This window comes from Palaemon carinicauda, chromosome 15, assembly GCF_036898095.1.
Source record: "Palaemon carinicauda isolate YSFRI2023 chromosome 15, ASM3689809v2, whole genome shotgun sequence".
Classification (NCBI taxonomy): domain Eukaryota; kingdom Metazoa; phylum Arthropoda; class Malacostraca; order Decapoda; family Palaemonidae; genus Palaemon; species Palaemon carinicauda.
In genome coordinates, this window is record NC_090739.1 from 94,859,698 (window position 1) to 94,879,697 (window position 20,000).

Here is a 20,000-nt window from a genome sequence, read left to right on the forward strand (position 1 = left end):
GGGACTTTGCACTCTAATGGCGGTAACATTCGGTTCGTCTCAGTTGGTCTTCAAGTTCATGGCAAAAACATTCAAGCTCGTCGCAGTTGACTCCTGACCTAATCTCATAGGTCGCGACATAAGTTCCCAAAGAGACCGACCACAAGACAAACACGGTGTGTTTGCTGTGTAAGATGCCAGTTTGCCTGCAGCATCAAACGGTCTTGGGTCTCGATGTATTTGAATATCTTTGAAGGTAAATTTCAAAATGACACATTCTTTTTTACTGCAAGTTTCCATAAATGCAATAATTTTTATCTATACAAAACGCAAATGATCCTTTCAACATAAAATGTTGGCTTACTTTTGCTTATTTTAAGTTCATTTAATTTTTTTTTTTTTTTTTTGTCATATTGTCAAATATATATTTATTACTACTTTTTTTGCATGAAAATAGTCATTTTAATCTTTACAATATGCAAATCAACTATTTTTACATGAAATTTTTTTTTTCGATATATTTAACTTTCAAATTATTTATTTTTTGTCAGAATGTTCATTTTATGGTTTTAAAATATTCTCAAAACATCAAGTAATCCACAATAAAAGTTTTATAGGATTAAGAAATTATTTGAATGGACGAATAACTAACTGAATTTTTATACCCTGCCTTCGTTTCAGATTTTAGACTTGGTCGAACGAGTTTGTGTGATCTGGGCTATTATGGTGGCAGATCCAAATGTACGAGGAAATATATTCATGTACTCTTGATCTCCCTAGAATTTCCATTTTATAAAAACATTTTCATGCCCAAATAGCTTATTTCATAATATTTACAACGATTTAAAAAAAAAAAAAAAACAATTCAAAAGGAAAGTACGATTTTAAAAAACTATCCTTACATTTGACCCCATAGAGAACAGTAAATAACATCTTATTAAAGATCTTACATGGTTCTATTTTATGATAATATGACTTATTTTTCGGTAAGTTAAACCCTGTAACTATTCCATTTACTACCACCAACAAAATCGTTAAATTCTGACAACTGTTTTTGACGTTGTTAATAGTTTATATAGGACATATCTGTTTTGACGCTGTTACTGTTTTTAGAATGATATATTGTTAATTTATTCTCATCATTTATTTATTTCCTTTCCTCACTGGGCTATTTTTCCCTGTTCGAGCCCTTGGGCTTATAGCATCTTGCTTTTCCAACTAGGGTTGTAGCTTGGCTAGTAGTAATAATAATAATAATAATAATAATAACAATAATAATAATAATAATAATAATAATAAAAATAATAATAATAATAATAACTCTTTAGCTAAAAATAAACTTTACCTTTTTTCTCGTTTCAGATTATGGCCTCTATGAGTCCAACTTCCTTTCTGGCTGTAACAAGTTGTTTTCCAACTCTTCCAAAATATCTCTTTAAATTATTTTCTGCATATATGTATATTTGTAATTTCTATAAACATTTTATTGAAATCTTTTAATACTCATTTTTAAGGAATGTAATAAATAATTGGAAGACTGCTTGGGTTTGTTTATCTTTTTCAGAAGTTTTAATCATCCTTTGAAGGGTTTTAACTATGGAAAATAATAGAGAACTATTTAGAAATAAAATTTTCACACAACTTTCTTTTCACCGGGTCGACCTTGACCCTATCGTACCTAAATATGTTGGCGAAATAACGAAACCTATCCAGGGTGTAGCAAAGATATAATATTTTACATAGAAAGTCAAAAGGATGTAAAAATGATGACTATGGAGGACAATATCTAGGTCAAGGTGCTGTTGCCGAACAGTTATTCTAGAATTTTGAATCCTGAGAAAAACCTTTAGAAGCCACACATTATCTTAGAATATAATTTTGATAGAAAAGATAAAGAAGCAATGGGGAGGGCACTAATAGTATTAATAAGGAATGTAATTTATTGAGATTGATTAAAAATAAAAAAAAATGCAAGGAGAGTGTTGTTGGCTTTATTTATGTAAAGAATTATCTATAATAAAACTGCGTTTTGCCTCCATAATATAATTATTTTTCATTTCTACTGGTGGAGTCAGTAGGGAGTCAGAGAATACAGGCAAGATATATGTACAAAAAGAAAAAAAAATGTGCGATTGAAAAAATTAGTCATGAGTTAAACTTGTAAAGGGTAATTTTAACGATTATTGCAAGAGAACTTCTCTATCCCAACCCCCAAGCCAAAGTAAAAAATGTAAGAGAGCAACAATTCACTGGTTCACATATAAACCAGGAAAATGGAGTTGTGAATATTAACATAGAAGTTGGAAGAATAGAGGAAATTTATCATTATAATCATATTTTCAATTATCTTAAAATCTAAAAAATGGTTGTTATTGCTTCAATTTTGATTAAATCTAGTTTTACTTGTTTTCGTAACATATTGACACTTGGCAGTAAATATATTACAAGGAAGGAGAGATGAGTCCCGTGACATAGTCTACAAAGAAGGTAGTATGTTGTGCGTAGAAGATTGCATGGAGACTTGAAAAATCTAGGTGAACAAGAGTGTAGTGGAAATTGTCCACTACAAGAATCAAATGTAGCTCCTAAAGCAAATAATAGTAAACGTGTTAAAGCAATTAATATGAATTATTTGCTTGGTACTATATCTCCCAAAACTACCGTTAATAAAATATGCTGTGCAATCTGGCATACTAGACGATGTTATTCGAGACGTGTTGTGAGAGGTAATAAAAAATTGGTGGGGGCGCTGTCATATATATCCTTAAATAGTAGCATATTTTTTTTTCTAATGTATTTCTGTGTTTTTGATAACATAGTAAGACTAGGGAGTTCTATCATAAGCATATTAGATAAGTAGAGCTTAGGATGGGTAACCACACATACCAACGCTATCAAAACGATAAGTAATTAATTACCATGAGTCAATTTGTTCAATTAACCACACCACACATTGACAATACTTTTGGGAAGTACAGTACATATGTAAAAGAAGATAGATACAAAAGATTCCGAAATGTGGGGATATAGGAAAGAAGCAGTAAAAGGTTCAGTGCAGGTGAAAGGAAGAATCAGTGTATGTGAAAACATGGTCATGTGTAAAGAATAAAAGATATTGGTTAAGGTAAATTTCATGATTTGATACAGACAGGGGGAAGTAGGAGAAATATACCTAGAAAGCACTGGAAAGGAGAGAATGAGGGTTTGTTTATTATTATTATTATTATTATTATTATTATTATTATTATTATTATTATTATTATTATTATTATTATTATTATTATTATTATCATTAGCTAGGAAACATCCATAGTTGGAGAACCAGGTTGCTATGAGTCCAAGGGCTCCAACAGGGAAAGGTAGCCCGATAAGGAAAAAAATTAGGAACTAAGTAAACTACACGAACAGTAATGAAAAAATGAAATAAAATATTCCAAGAACAGTAACAACATTAAAATGAATCTTTCACGTATAAACTATAGAAATTAAAAAAAAAAAAAAAACAAGAGGAAGAGAAATAATTTAAAACATTGTGCCCGAATGTACCCTAAAGCTAGAGAGCTCTACCCTAAGATAGTAGAAGACCATAGTACAGAAGCTATGGGACTACCCAAGACTAGAGAACGATGGTTTGATTTTGGAGTGTCCTCCTGGAAGAGGTGCTCAACATAGCTAGTTTCCTCTACCTTTACCAAGAAGAAATAGCCACTGAACAATGACATTGCAGTAGTTAAACCCTTGAGCAAAGAAGAATTGTTTAGTAATCTCTGTGTTGTCAGGTGAATGAGAACAGAAGAAAATGCAAAAAAAAAAAAAAAAAAAAATGTGTAGACAACTGAAAAATTAATCCTTAGGAGAGAGAAGGATCCAATGTAGCACTGTCTTGTCAGTCAAAGGACCCCATAAATTTCTAGCGGTAGTATCCCAACGGGTGACTAGTGCCCTGTCCAATCTACTATCTATAAAAGAGAAGATTCTCAATATTCAAGAAGCAGAAAAGTTTGTGCAATATAAATGCAAAGTGCTCTCTCTGTGTAATGGAGTTTGACGTAACACTGATTGCCATTCCGTATGTGTTCATAAAATGACTGATATTGTGGAAAATAATCCAAATTCATGGTTCATCTATGATTCTTATTTTTTCTTAGGGTCAGCCCCTTTTATGTGATACTTGTTCTTTAGTATAATCAGTAACTTTATGCGGCAACAATTCTTACAGCTTCCTTCATCACCTTTCCAATTTCCATTAACCATAAATACTCTATACACCCTGCCAAGCTACTAATTTACACTTTCACTCTTGTACCTCAACCTTTCACTTGAAATTCTATGAGATGCAGTATTTCTGATCGCCAGCTTTTAGACTGCTAACTGGTTGGTATTGCCTTGTCCGTAGGGTGATTGTGATCTCGGATCTACGTCATATATCAATTAGATCTGCCTCTCTTTCATCGTCTAAATTCAACATTTCTTCACCATACAAACTTCACTAATACATAGCATTATCAAAGGGCATCGTTCGTCTTGTAATAATTTTTCCCTTTATAAGATCCATTCTCTCTCTCTCTCTCTCTCTCTCTCTCTCTCTCTCTCTCTCTCTCTCTCTCTCTCTCTCTCTACTATCTTAGAAAGTAAATTTTTCTCTCTCAATAAAGATTTTAGATTTGCTTCTAAAAATTATAAGCATATTTTCACCATATCTTCATATAATATCAGGTTAGCTTTACATACGTCATGATTTTTTTTTATCGTAATGGTGTTTATGAATATTATTTACTTTCCAGACTTCATGAACTTTGTAAAATATCGAGCATATCGTTTCTATTATTTTATCTTGTACATTAAAAAGTCTCATAAGCCATAGTATAATTTGGTCTCATAGTATCTATATTTACTTCGTCGTTTGCTAAATCTTTCATGAAGGAATTATAAACGATAATTTGACAAGCTAACAGAAAACATCTATAAAGTTTAACTTTCTAAAATATTTTTAGTCTAACAAACGAAAATCATAATTTTCAGGCTTAAATTTTACTCTATCTTAACTGTTTGAGTAATCTAAAATAACTTTAACAAAGGCAAAATATTGTTGATAGTAAAATTTCTCCAAATTACCTTTTCATATGCACCTGTAGCCTAGTTATATTTTTTACTATATAGCACTGGGAAGGTGAATATCTGCTAAGCATACAGGCGAAAATACTGAGTCAGTTAATGAACACTAAGGGTCTTTTTAGGCCTATAGACTTTTCGATAACTATATTTGACATAAAATATTAGATTTCGTACAAGTAATTTTCAACAGGTAAATCGTGTCGATTTTTATAGTATTTAAAAAAGCTGCCAAGTTATCGGCACCTAAACCAAAAGATTGTCAAACTCTGTTACTTTATTCTTTCATGATGGCCTCTTCAATGTAATTGATAGGCTAAGGGAAATCTGTCTTTTGAAGCTTGAACTTACTGTATTAATTCTTTGCTACCTGTGCGAAGCACAAATCTACATGAAAGTCGTCAGTTACAAATCATGTGTGCATAATAGGGCAGAGTACAGTAAGTCAATGATCGGGCAAAGAATCTTCTGAAAGTAAATGTATTACAACAATAAACTAGCCACCATTGATGGTAGGATCAGGTAAAGTAAAGGCAACGTCTGAAATGTACTCTTGGAACCGAGTGAGAAGATGGTCCTGTTCTGTCTTTACGAGCTACTGCACCCAAATATTCTAACGCTTTCCGAAGAAGTGCTTGCCTTGAATTCTTCATTGGTTCCCTGTTTTTGTTATCAAATATTTGTTCACAATATCACTATATAAACAAAATTTAATTAGAGTGTATATATAAACCATTTCAAGTGACATTGATGTTGTTATCATAAATATCTTAATGCTTTGCTTTTGTGTAGTTTTAGATAGTCATTTGTAGATATCATAAACAATTCTAACCAAGTTCATATGATACAATACAATTTTATCCAAGTATAAAAAATTAACAAATGTTTATAAGGAAATATTCATATATAAATCAGAAGAGGTACCTCTATTTTTATTTACTTTATACCTGTTTAAAAACGCTAATGATAAATACATCTGACAAATGCCTGTTACTCAACAAATGGAATGTCAGAGAGAAGAATACCTACGAATATCAACATATTCTTGTCAGTCAAATGTTGAATTACTTTTCATATGTATGTTAGCAAAGATATGAACATTTAAACTATTAAAACATAACATGGGAGTAACGATACTACATTTGATAACATTAATAGTTAAATGGCAAGGTAACCGGGATTTTGTGTTATCAATACTTGGTCAGCATACTTGGTCAGGAAGCTCCAAATTGCACATCTTGTTTAGCCAGTCAGTAAGTATGTTCATTGTAAAATATATTATCTAATCACCATTCTAGCATACTACACATTATCGATTGGAGTATTTGCTCTTTAAGAGTGATTCAAATTGGATCACGCTGACTTGCAACTTCAAGCAATTCGATTATAAATTATAATATAACATAAATCATATTGATAAAGGAAAATATATTTGTTGCGTATCACGGTCTGTTGAATTTCTTATTACTGATCTAAATATTAATCTCTGGCCCCGTAATTCAATTAGCTCGTTATGCATGTGGCGCACGATTTTTTATAATTCTGACCATCCTTTACATTCAGGTCTTCCCAGACAATCCGTAATACAAGGTATGCATCTCATTCTAAAAGTCAAGCCTTCATCATAAGGTATAACACTATACAATATTCTAGAAATTTTATACCAGCTGTGACCAATTTGTGCAATGATCTTCCTATTTAGATAATTGAATCGGTAAAACTTCAAAATTTCAAATTTGCATTAAATGTTTTATGTTGAACAGGCTGACATAAATCTCTTTATAGATTATATATTAGATATGTATTTCAATAGTGCTAAAGTTCTAAAAAAAAAAAAAATTATTTCAGTTATTCATTAATTCTTATATGGTTTATTTATTTCTTTACTTATCTTCCTCGGTTGTTACTTTTCCTTGTTGGAGCCCTCAGGCTTTAGGCATCCAGCTTTTCCAACTAGGGTTGCAGCTTAACTAATAATAATAATAATAATAATAATAATAATAATAATAATAATAATAATAATAATAATAATAATAATAATTCGTAATTTTGGTATATTTGTAGGTAGTAAGTTGGCCAGGGCACCAGCCACCCATTATTATTATTATTATTATTATTATTATTATTATTATTATTATTATTATTATTATTATTATTATTATTATTACTTCCTGTAAGCATGATGTTAGAAGCCCAGGTGCCCCAACACGGAGATTAGCCAAGTAAGGAAAGGAAACAAGGAAAAATTAAATATTCTAGAAACAGTAACAATATTTAAATAAATATATCCTATATAAACAATAAAAACTTTAACAAAAAAAAGGAAGAGAAATTAGACAGAATCGTATGCCCAAGTGTACGCTTAAGCAAGACATTGGAAGACCAGGGTACGGAGGCTATGGCACTTCCCTAGAATAGAGAACAATGGTTTGATTTAATAATAATAATAATAATAATAATAATAATAATAATAATAATAATAATAATAATAATAATAATAGTACATGAACCCTCCACTATCAGACATATTAGCTTTCTACGCTGAGGTCAGGGTTTTTGCATTCATTTATCAACGACACCAGTTCCTTGTGATAGCATTCTCAATAGAGCCATGCTGATGATGCATAAGTAAACGAAATTTCCCTTTGCGTACTGAAATTAGGTTGTTAAGACAAGTTTAGACCTTTCTTGAAGGTGTCATGTAGCTTTGATAATTTTGATGGGTAAACACTTTGTACTCATATCCTTTAGGGGAACAGTGGATGTTGTCCTGGGTTGCAAAGGACTGCCGGAAATGAGAGGTACAACGTGAATCTTAAATTTGTAAGGCCATTTTAAACATACGTTTTTTTAATGTACATGATGCTGGATATATATATATATATATATATATATATATATATATATATATATATATATATATATATATATATATATATATATATATATGTGTGTATATATATACATATACACATTACTACGGTCGGCAAATTGCATAAGCTCCCGAGTTCCAAACTCATCTGCTTATTTTGACATATATCTGTTACAATAGAAAATGAATATCTGAGCTCTGAGAAAATTATGCAACTCTCAGATGGCAACACATAAAAAACACTGACTATCCAAAGGTCTCTTACTTACACTCAAAACAAAACTGGTAATTACTTTACATGAACTATTCAAAACCACCTCTTACTTCGATTCCTAGTTCAAAAGTTCAAATTCCCTTCAGTGTCTCGCTTCTTCTATCTCTTTTTCTTCCTGTCTCCTCTCTTTTTCTTCCTATTTTGCGATCTCTCTGGCTTCTTCCCTCTCTCATTTTTCTCGTTCTACCTCTCTTTCTTCCTGTCTTCTCTCTCTTTCTTCTCGTTCCGCCATCATCTTCAACTTGAACAAATTCTCTTCCTCTGCAATTCGTCGAATCTCAGCCTCTACATTCCTGCCTGATTTCATTCCTTCAGATCCTAGATTAGCTGATCCTCTGTTCGCTATGTATTCTGCTTCAGCTTCCTCTAATAGTTCATGAGCTGCAACAATATCTTCTTCCAACAATTTTCCCGAGTTTAACAAAGCTTCTAACGCTAGACAATTGATTTGGGCTTTAATCATTATACTCGTTGCATGGCCACCAAATGACAATAAAATAATGAGCCACTGACTTTAGTTACATTAGCTTCTGACAATTCCTGAATAATTGATTTTTTTCAAAAACTCTTGGATATTAAACTGTGCTATCTTGTTCTTTACAATACTTAAGTATCCTAACAAAACACAGAATCCTACCAACACTATACTGTTCAAACCTTTAATGAAAACATGGCCCTTTTATCACCAATATTTAAAACAGACTAGCTCGTTCCCATGGGTCTTAGTCACCAAAAATATATATATTACGGTCAGCAAATTACATAACCTCCCGAGTTTCAAACTCACCTGTTTATTTCAACATAAATCTGTTATACCTGAAAATCAATACACGAACTCTGAGAAAATTGTGCAACTCCCAGACGGCTATATATAAAAACACTGAATATCCAAAGGTCTCTCACGTAAACTTAGAACAAAACTGGGTAATTACTTTACTTGAACTATTAAAATCCACCTCTTACTTCACTTCTCAGTCAGGGATACAATCAAGGTCTCTTAGGAAATAATGGTGATCGAAATAATACACTCTCTACAGAAATAGATATATTCTATGAAAAGTTACAACACTTCTGCAAAAAGAATTAACACCAAAATTAAATTACTCGATATATTAAATCTTGAACAAAACTTAGATTAAGATAAGTAGCTATCTCTCTGTGAAAGTTATACAATCACTTGTTTCACTGGATATTAATTTTTACAAAAATATTTAATATTGATGAATAATGAAAATACTTGAAAATTTAAAACTTTAATGATTAAATTCTAAACGAAATTTACATAAATGTAACTGATACAATTATGTGTTTCAGCTCACAAGAGGGTTCCGAACATATAGGCAATATAAATACACTTACCTGTTTTAACCTAAATCTCACAGGGCCAGTTACAAAAATTTATATGATACCAGTAGGTACATTAACACAATACATTTGAAATTACGTTCAATGGATTTATTACATTTGAACACACTAACTACGATATATGTTGGATACGAATCATTAATCACGTTTGAGTGGGCACACACTTTACGCACTTGAGAGGAGAGAGGATGCTGGGTCTTTCACAGGGACAGGCTGGGTCTCTTCTGGTGCTTGCAATTTCCTAGGGGCTCATATATATTAACTTACAACTTCTAGATAATTCTAAATAGATGTTTCTCGTAGCTTGGGGACAATGTCTACCGAAGTGAAAGTAGCCAACTGATGAAGTATCTGACGAATACCAATGCACAAGCAAGGCAACTCTCTGTCAGCTAACTCTGCCCACCTCCCTCCTCGAAACAATAAAAAAAAAAAAGATAAAACTAACTCAGGGGTTTTCAAGAACATTCTAACCCCATGGAAATATAAACATGATGTAATACCCCAAAAACATAACGAAAACCCTTGTGTTAATACCTCGTATGTGTCACACAGCATACCTAATCGAGTTTACATAAAACTTCATAAAGTAATACGTGGAATAGAAAGTTGATTCTTGAATGAAAAATACAATTAGATGAGATACAAATCTCTTATGTAATTTTCATACAATTACTTAAACCTACAAGAGATGAACTCACTTTACGAGCTGGCTTTACGCCTCATAAATACACAAATGAAATACATGAATAATATATTCACTCTATATTAGACCAGCTTCGTAAGAATAACTATATATATATATATATATATATATATATATATATATATATATATATATATATATATATATATATATATATATATATATATTTAAATATATATATATATATATATATATATATATATATATATATGTATATATATATATATATATATACATATATATATGTATGTATAATTATATGTATATATATATATATATATATATAAATATATACTGTATATATATATATATATATATATATATATATATATATATATATATATATATATATGTATATATATACATATATATATATATATATATATATATATATATATATATATATATATATGTATATATTTACATATATATATATATATATATATATATATATATATATGCGTGTGTGTGTGTATGCACAAATATAAATATATATATATATATATATATATATATATATATATATATATATATATATATATATATATATATATATGTGTGTGTGTGTGTGTGTGTGTGTGTGTGTGTGTGTGTGTGTGTGGGTATGCACAAATATAAATATATGTATATATATATATATATATATATATATATATATATATATATGTATATATATATATATATATATATATATATATACATATATATATATATATATATATATATATATATATATATATATATGTATATATATACATATATACATATATATAGATAAACGTGTGTATATACACATATATATATATATATATATATATATCTATATCTATCTATATATATATATATATATATATATATATATATATATATATATATATATATATATATATGACTAGCGAATTAAGTGAATTCCCAAGATCCAACACTCACTTGCTTTAATTTACATTACCTGATACACAAGAGAAAAACGTCCAAGCTCTGAGAATAATACCCAACTCCCAGACAATAATATATATGAACATTAAATATCTAAAAGATATCTTTACTTCACACTTAAAACAAAACTGGGTAATTACTTCTCTTTTAATGAAAGCAATTCTTAAATCAACCTCTTACTTTGGTTCTTAGTCCAGGGATACAAGAAAGGGTCTGAGAAAAGTGTTGGTGATCGAAATAATACACACTTTACAAAAATAAATATATTTCATAAAATGTTAACAAATCAAAATTAACACCAAAATTGAATCACTAGAAATATTAAATCGGAACTAGACATTAGATTAAGACAAAAAGAAAGACACTCTAAAAGTATTATACAATCCCCAGTTTCACTAAAAATTAATTTATCAAAGTATTTAATTTTGATAATTAATGAATAAATGACCCTTTAACACTTATAGAAAAATCAAAATTGCACTTACATATACTTAACTGTTATTCTTATGTCCTTAGGCTCACACAAGGTTACCGAATAGTTAAGGAAAATAATCATACTTCACAGTCTAACCTCATCGCACAGAGTCAGTTACAAAAACATCATAAGATAAATTCACTTACATTATTGCACTTCACTTGAATTAACACATAAAAGTATCACTAATGTTTGAACAACACTATATGTGGTATACATTGGAGAAAAATCACTATTCACGCTTGAGATGATACACTAAGCACGTAGTGGCTTGATGCAGACTAACGGAAGCACAAATATTGTTGGGTGTCAGGCTTGATGTCTTCTGTCCCCTATACATTGTTAGGTCCTATATATATTAACTTGATTATATCTATTTCAGCTTTCTTGAAGCACAGGGGGCATGGCTCCAGAGGCGTAAGGTTGCCTACTAGTAATTTGAAGACGGGGTACTAATGTTGATTGCGAGGAATCTGTCTCTCAGCTAACTCCACTCACCTTCTCTTGCAACATTAAAATAAAAAGAATAAACTTTACTCCAGAATTTTCATGTAACTTTTAACCACGTGGAAATATGATGTAATTCCTAGTGGGTGTGTCATACAGCATATCTTTCAACAAGATTACATTAGACTTTGTAACACAAGTACATAGAATAAAAATGTAACTCTTTAAAAAAAGGTAAATTTACTTATGCGAAACTGGATGAAAATACAACTAAAGCAATGAGGAATGTCTTATGTAATTTACATACTTTACTTAGTATTACGTGAGGGGAACTCACCTTAAGGGCTGCCTATACATTTCTTAAATAAACAAATAACATATGTGAAAGAAATAATCTACTCTATATCAGACCAGCTTCATAAGAGAGCTCCCCCAAAATGATTATTTATTCCGAGCTTTAACCCACCGATTTAGCCAGAGATAAATAATCTGCAACCACGTTATCTTTACCTGTTATATGCTTTACATTAATACAACATGGTTGCAAACATAATGACCACCTAGTTAATCTTTTATTATTATTCATTTTATAAACAATAATTAAATAATTTTGATCTGATTAAAGAGTAATTTCTTCATTTTGCGGTCTATTCACATGAACTTCAAACTTCCTTATCGCTATTATTTGAGCTAGCTGTTCCTTTTCAACGGTCGAGTAGGCTTGTTGATGCTTCTTCAGCTTCGACGACATAAAACAGAGAGGGAGAAGAATTCCTTCCTTGCCTTCTTGCAATAGAAAAGCTCCAATTCCATTGTCTGACACATCCACATGGATAAGGAATTTCTTGTTGAAATCCCATGCTTGCAGTATCAGTTTTGGGGTTAATATGGCCTTTATACTGTTGCAGGGCTCCTGGCACTCGCTGGTACGAAAAAACTTTATTTTGGGGCTAGTCAAATCTTTCAAGGGAGAGACTGCCGCTGAAAAATTTGAGAAAAACCGTCTGTAGAATACTGCCCTCCCTAGAAATCGTTGTAATTGCTTCCTCATTGTGGGGGGCAAAGTTCTCCTTATTCCTTTGACCTTAGCGGCTACCGGGGCGATTTGCGCTCTTCCAACTTCAAATCCTAGGTACCGAACTATTGCTTTCAAAATTCACTCTTCTCCAGGTTAATCATCAGATATGCTCCTCGCAGCTTTCAAAACACCTTCTCCAGGATTCAGAGATGTTCTTTTCAGGTCGATGAATATATTACAGCATCATTGAGATATACATCTACTCCTTCAATCGATACTAGAAGGTTATCCATCACTCGTTGAAAGGTAGGAGGTGCGTTCATTAGCCCAACTGGCAAGACTGTGTATTGATACAATCAAAATGGAGTTAAAAAAGCTAATAAAAGTTTTGTGCAGTCGTTTAAAGAAATGTGATAATAGCCTTTTAGCAAATCGATCTTAGAGACAAACCATGATTGTCCAATGTTGTCGAATAATTAGTCTGTGAGTGTCAGTGGATAATTTTTGGCCACACTGATCGAATTCAATTTTCGATAGGCTTTACAGATTCAGAAAGATCCATCGAGTTTTTTCCTAAGCAAGCATGAAGAACTATAAGGGCCATAACTTTGACATCTCGATGATATGGCGATAGCCGGTAAGCGCGTTATTTGAAAGATCTTTCCATGGTCTTGAGTTGTATTTCATGCCTCGTCAATTTGATGTTCTTTGTGATGTCTGAGACAATCTCAGGGAAACTTTTAAACAATATACTAAACTCCTCTTGCTGCTCCTTGTTCAAATGAATTGACTTCTCTTCTAAGTTTCTAATGTTGGACGAATTATTCACTTTGTTTACAGCCACTAACTCATATCCATCATCATCTTCCGTGGATGGAATGGTTTGCGCCATACACACCTGTGAAACTTCGGTCTCGTTTTCATTTAAGTATGGTTTCAATAAGTTAATGTGTACCTTCATTTGGCTTTTCCTTCTGTGGGTTTCGATTTTGTATGCCCAGTCACTGATCTTCTCCAAAATCCGGAATCATCCTTGGAACTTGTTGGTGAGAGGAAATCTCCTTATAGGTAAGGAAACCAACATCTGTTATACTACCACAAACTGTCTGGCCTTACTTTCATATCAAACCTTTTCTTCATATTTCCTTGGCTTGTTTTCACGTTTTCTGGGGAAAATTTCCTTATCTCGCCGATTGTTTCCTCAAATTCTTGACATATTCTCCGTCCGTTTCCTCTCAATCTTTCCATTTTTCTGTCAGCATTCTAATCAGTCCTCTTAATTCTCGTCTGACCATCATTCCATTCGGGCTACATCTCATGCTTTCTTGATAAGTATTGCAGTACTTGATTAACATACTCTTTAGTGTTTGATGAAATTTCTCTAATGTACCTTGGGTCTCCGGGTGATAAGCAGTAGACAGTTGTTGTCTTACATCCAACAGTTTCATCACGTCCTGAAAATATTTTGACATGAAATCTGTTCCTTAATCACTCTGAACGATTTTTGGAATACCAAACTTGGTAAAAAAGTCCAATAACTTCTCGGCAATTACTTTGGCACTTATGCTCCTAAATGGTATGACTTCTGGCTAGCTTGTCACTGGGCACATCAAAGTTAACATATAATCGTGGCCTTTCTTCGTTTTCGGTAACGGTCCCACAACGGCGATCATTACCTTGCTGAAGGGTTCTCCTTGTACTTCAATCAGGTGTAAGGGAGCTTTCTTGATGTACTCGCTAGGCTTTCCAGTCATCTAAATAACGTGACGTGCACGGTAAAACGGGCTCATATCCTTACGCATGCTAGGCCAGAAAAATATTTTCATAATGTTCTCCTTCATCTTTCTTATTACCATGTGTCCTGTCTCATGTGTTACGGCCATCACCTGTCTTCTCAGCGGTGCGGGAATCAATATCTGATGGTATATGCCCCATTCAGCATTCCCAGGGATATCGGCAGGTCTATGCTTCCTCATAAGCAACCCATCATTGAGGTAATAAGAGGTGGAAGACTGCTGCACCTCCGTCTCATGCAGCACACAGTACAATAATTCTGTTATCGTCGCATCCTTCTGTTACAATCCTACCAGCCTTTTTTGACTCAATTGTTCTAATTCCAATGCTGAGTTTTCTATTTCTTCAAAATCCATTAGTTCTCGGTCTTCCTGTTCATTTGTCTGTCGTTCCTCATCTTTTAGCGTCTCTCGGGAGCTCTACTCTTGCATACTATCATGGGAAACTCATCTTCCATAAACAAATCTTCCAAGTTCATCATTCTTTCAGTTTCTCTGTCTTCTGCAGACACTTTATTCATCCTGCTCCTAGTCCTCACACATTTAGGAAGCAGATACAGGTATTCCTTCTCAAGTTCAGTCATAGGACTATACTTCAATGGTTACTTTGTTACAATAGGACAAGGCAAAAACGGTGCTCCACCAGCCTCATTTCCCAGTAAGACTTCCATTCCATCGACAGCATATGAATCCTTAACCACAAAATAAAAATGACCTGCCACCAACTCACATAGTTTTAAATGGCAAATAGGAGTAACCTCCTAACTTACTATTCCCTTCAAAATGACCGGATCTCCTATGAGAGATTTCCCCTAACAGGTGTACCTCTCGTGTCACCATGCTATGATTAGATCCTGTGTAGTGCAATATCTTGACCAGGATCTGCTTGCTCCCATACAGAGCGGCTAACATATCTTCAAAAATATAGCTTTCACGCTTGATTCTTCGTCTTCATATTCTGTGGAGTTGAATTATCTTTAACCAATTGGGCAACTGCTTTCGGTTGGTTCGACCAAAATTCCTTACTGAAATGGCTTTTTGCCACACTTATAACACACAATATTAATCTTTTGCACATCTTTCAGAACACCAAAAGGAGGACAATTTGACGATTATTGTTGTAGTATCATCATATTGTGCACATTCTGCTTTGCAATAGTACCGGTGGTATTTCCGCTGTAACTATTGAACTTGTTCCAGTAGTTATTACTGAACTGGTTTCCATGGTTCGGCGAATACTTGACACTTAGTCGGAAGGACGGTTGAAACTTCATACCCGAGGAGGGTTTACGACTGATAATATCATAATCTTCGATGATGAAATAAATGAGACTGGAACAATAGCTAAGAAACTGAAGTGCCCTGAAATTGTGTTATATGATACACTAAGAACAGGAAAAAAGACCCTTTTCGGTAATGATAACAGGAAGAACTACAATACACAAAATTTACTTGTACTGCCTTATAGTAATTATTTGAAAGAAATTCCCAACTGTTGAAATTTTTCAATGTAAATGTAGCATTTAAGAGTAGCAATACAATAAAAACAGCCTTCATAAAGAATTCTCCTGACATTACCAATGAATGTGTATATCGTATTCCAGGCAATTCATGTGAAATATTCTATATTGGTCAAACTAGTAAAGCCCTAAAAAAGAGAATCGAACAACATGAAAAAAGTGTCAGATATGCTCAAGATAATAATGTACTCTTTGCCCACGTTAGAGATAAAAATCACACTATTAATTGGTCATGTGCAAAGAAAATGGTTCATTCAAATAACTTATTGGAAAAAAACATCATAGAGTCCAGTTTCATAAAAGAAACCTTTGAAAACAACTTGAATATTAGACATGGAATGTATAAACTCGACGCCTTTATATGTAAGGAGATAAATGTACCAACCGTGTGTCGCACGATCGTACATAGTTCATTTTGTGTATATATTATGCTTGTATCTTCGCTCTCCCCTCGCAGTTAAAAGAACCTGAATAGACATGTCTGTTTTTCTCACCGGTAAAGGTGTCGATTTTGAACATGAAATTTTCTGTTGCCTTGAGCTTTTGTATATAAAGGAGAGTGTTCTATAATAAACTCACTCAGTTGCTTTCATCCTGTCTTTGAGTCACAACCTTCTCTCGGCTCGTCACATTGGTGACCCCGGAAGTCGACTCGCTCCTCCCGCCTTCCACCCCACCTGCCCCCCCCCCCCCCCCATCGTTGCTACTATGACGGACTCGACGGAAGTTGGAGCTGCATCTGCCCCATTGAAACTTTCCTCATTCGCCGGCGGAGAAGCATTTCCTTGGTTTCAATGCGCAGAAGTCCAGTTTCGCATCAAGGGCATGACTCGCTCAACCACCAAAGCAGATTATGTTCTCACGGCAATACCAGAGGACACCTTCCCTGAAATATCCGACTGGCTTTGGAAACAAGGAGACACCCCAATAGCGTATGATGCCCTCAAAACATACCTTCTTCAGCAGTACTCGCCGTCGTCAGCCGCCCATATAGCAAAGCTTTTTCAGGGCTTCGCTCGCCCTCAGGGAAATGACCAGTATCGCTCGCCTGCAACCTGCCGCAGACGGTTCTCCTCATGAGGTAAAACCCACTTTGTGCCCTTTGCATACGCCATTTTCCCGAACGTGTATGAGCTGCCATACCCGATATCGATAGTTTACCCATAAATGACTTGATGACCACAGCCGACGCCCTTATGGACAGCCACTTCAAGACCTCCATCAACGCCTCCACCCCTGACGAAGAGGACACCTATTCAACGTCAACCGAAGCTGACGTGAATACCGTAGGACATACACGCCTACCCCGTTACGTGCCGAAGCAGTGACAAAGCCACCCACCACCCACCACTCGCTCTCGCCCCAACCAACGACTTCTACAGCCACTTACTACCTCCCGTCCTCCGCAATTTTGCGACTACCACTTCTGATTCAGGGCAACCGCCAAGGATTGTAAGTGGCCAAAAAACGTGTAAGTAGGCCATCGCTCGTGGCGGTGGCCTCCCGTGTTTCTAATCTTTTCTTTTTACATGATACAGGAACAGGCATGCGATATTTAGTAGACACGGGTGCTTGTCGTTCTCTTTTGCCAAGGGAACTCTTCAGGACACGACGTAGTCTGTCTACGTCTACCGACGTCCGCTTGGTATTTGCCAACAGATTTGCGATATCCACCTACGATTACGAGAACCTCACATTATCATTTGGAAACGGTAAATTTAATTGGAAGTTTCTTGATGCTGATGTCACATTGCCAATCCTCAGTGCGGATTTCTTCTCTCATTTCCACCTTCTGGTCGATGTCGCCCACCAACGATTGATCAACGCAGACTCGTACTTGTAGACACCTCTTCAACCCGCCCGTTCTAATCTCGCTCTCCACATCAACGCACCCACAGATGCCTAGGCCCACCTCCTCACGTCGTACCCGGAAGTTTTCCGTCCAGAACTTCGCCAAACGCCCACGGCCCCTGCCAAGTACGGTATTTATCACCATATCAAGACGACGGGACCCCCAGTCTTCACAAAATTCAGACGTCTGGCACTGGAACGATTGGCAGCTACCAAACAGACGTTCGCCGAAATGAAGGAAATGGGCCTTTGCCAAAAGGCCTCCAGCCCATGTTCGTCACCCTTACACATCGTTCTAAAGAAAGACGGCTCCCTCCGTCCGTGCGGGGATTACAGGCGTCTGAACAGGCAAACAGAAGCAGATCACTACCCCCTCCCAAACATTGCCGACGTGACCTCCTACCTGCACAAAGCGAAGGTTTTCTCTACGCTCGACCTCCTGAAGGAGTATTATCAGGTGCCTATAAACCAAGAACACATCCTCAAGACCACCATCACCACTCTGTTTGGTACATACACCTTCAATTACTCCTGTTTTAGCCTTCGTAATGCTGGGGCCACGTTTCAATGTCTCATGGATGGCATCTTAGGGGACATCCCCTTCTGTTTATGTTATGTGGACAACATACTTGTGTTCTCCTCCTCAAAAGAGGAACAACTACGTCACCTGCGCATCGTGCTCGACCGCCTGCAACAAAACGGCCTTGTAGTCCGGTACAACAAGTGTACCTTTGGCACCAATGAAGTGTTCTTCTTAGGGCACTGCATCACTCCTGAAGAAGTCCATCCCCTCCCTGAGAAGGGAGCAACCGTTCAGGACTTCCCCGTGCCCTAGACAGTCAAAGCTCTGCATGACTTCTTGGGCATGATCAACTTTTATCACCGTTTTCTGCCAGCCATTGCCGCCACTCTTGCTCCCCTCTACGCCTCCCTCAAGGGCAAGCCAATGGACCTGAAGTGGGGTCCCCTTCAAGGAGCGGCCTTCTGCAATACAAAGAAAGCCCTATCAACCGCTGCGGCTCTCACTTTTCCTATCCCATATGCCACTCTCCTTCTCTCCACCGATGCCGGCGACGTCGCTATTGGTGCAGTTCTCGAGCAGGTGGTCAACGGCTCGCCCCTCCCATTGGCCTTCTTCAGCAGAAAACTGTCCAAGGCAGAATCGGGTTACTCTACCTTCGATCGCGAATTGCTGGCGGTGCACTTGGCTGTCTGTCACTTTCGCCATTTCTTAGAAGGTACGCCCTTCGTCATTCACACAGACCACATGGCTCGGGTGCATGCCTTCACTCAACAGTCAGACGCCTGGTCCGACCGTCAACGCAGACATCTCTCCGCTGTGGCCGAATACAATTGCACACTTCAATACGTCCCTGGAAAAATAAATCCCGTTGCCGATGCCCTGTCAAGAAACATGTTGGCTGCCGTTCAACTGGGATTGGATTACAACGCCCTGGCTGAAGCTAAACAACAGGATCCAGAGTATCAAGCATGTAAGACATCCTGCACGTCCCTCCATTTTGAAGACTTCCCCCTCGTAGACTCCAACATCACCCTCCTCTGCGACGTCAGTACTGGTAGAATGCAACCTTGGATTCCAGCTCCCATGCGCCGGCAGGTATTTGATTTCATTCACAGCCTTTCATATCCCT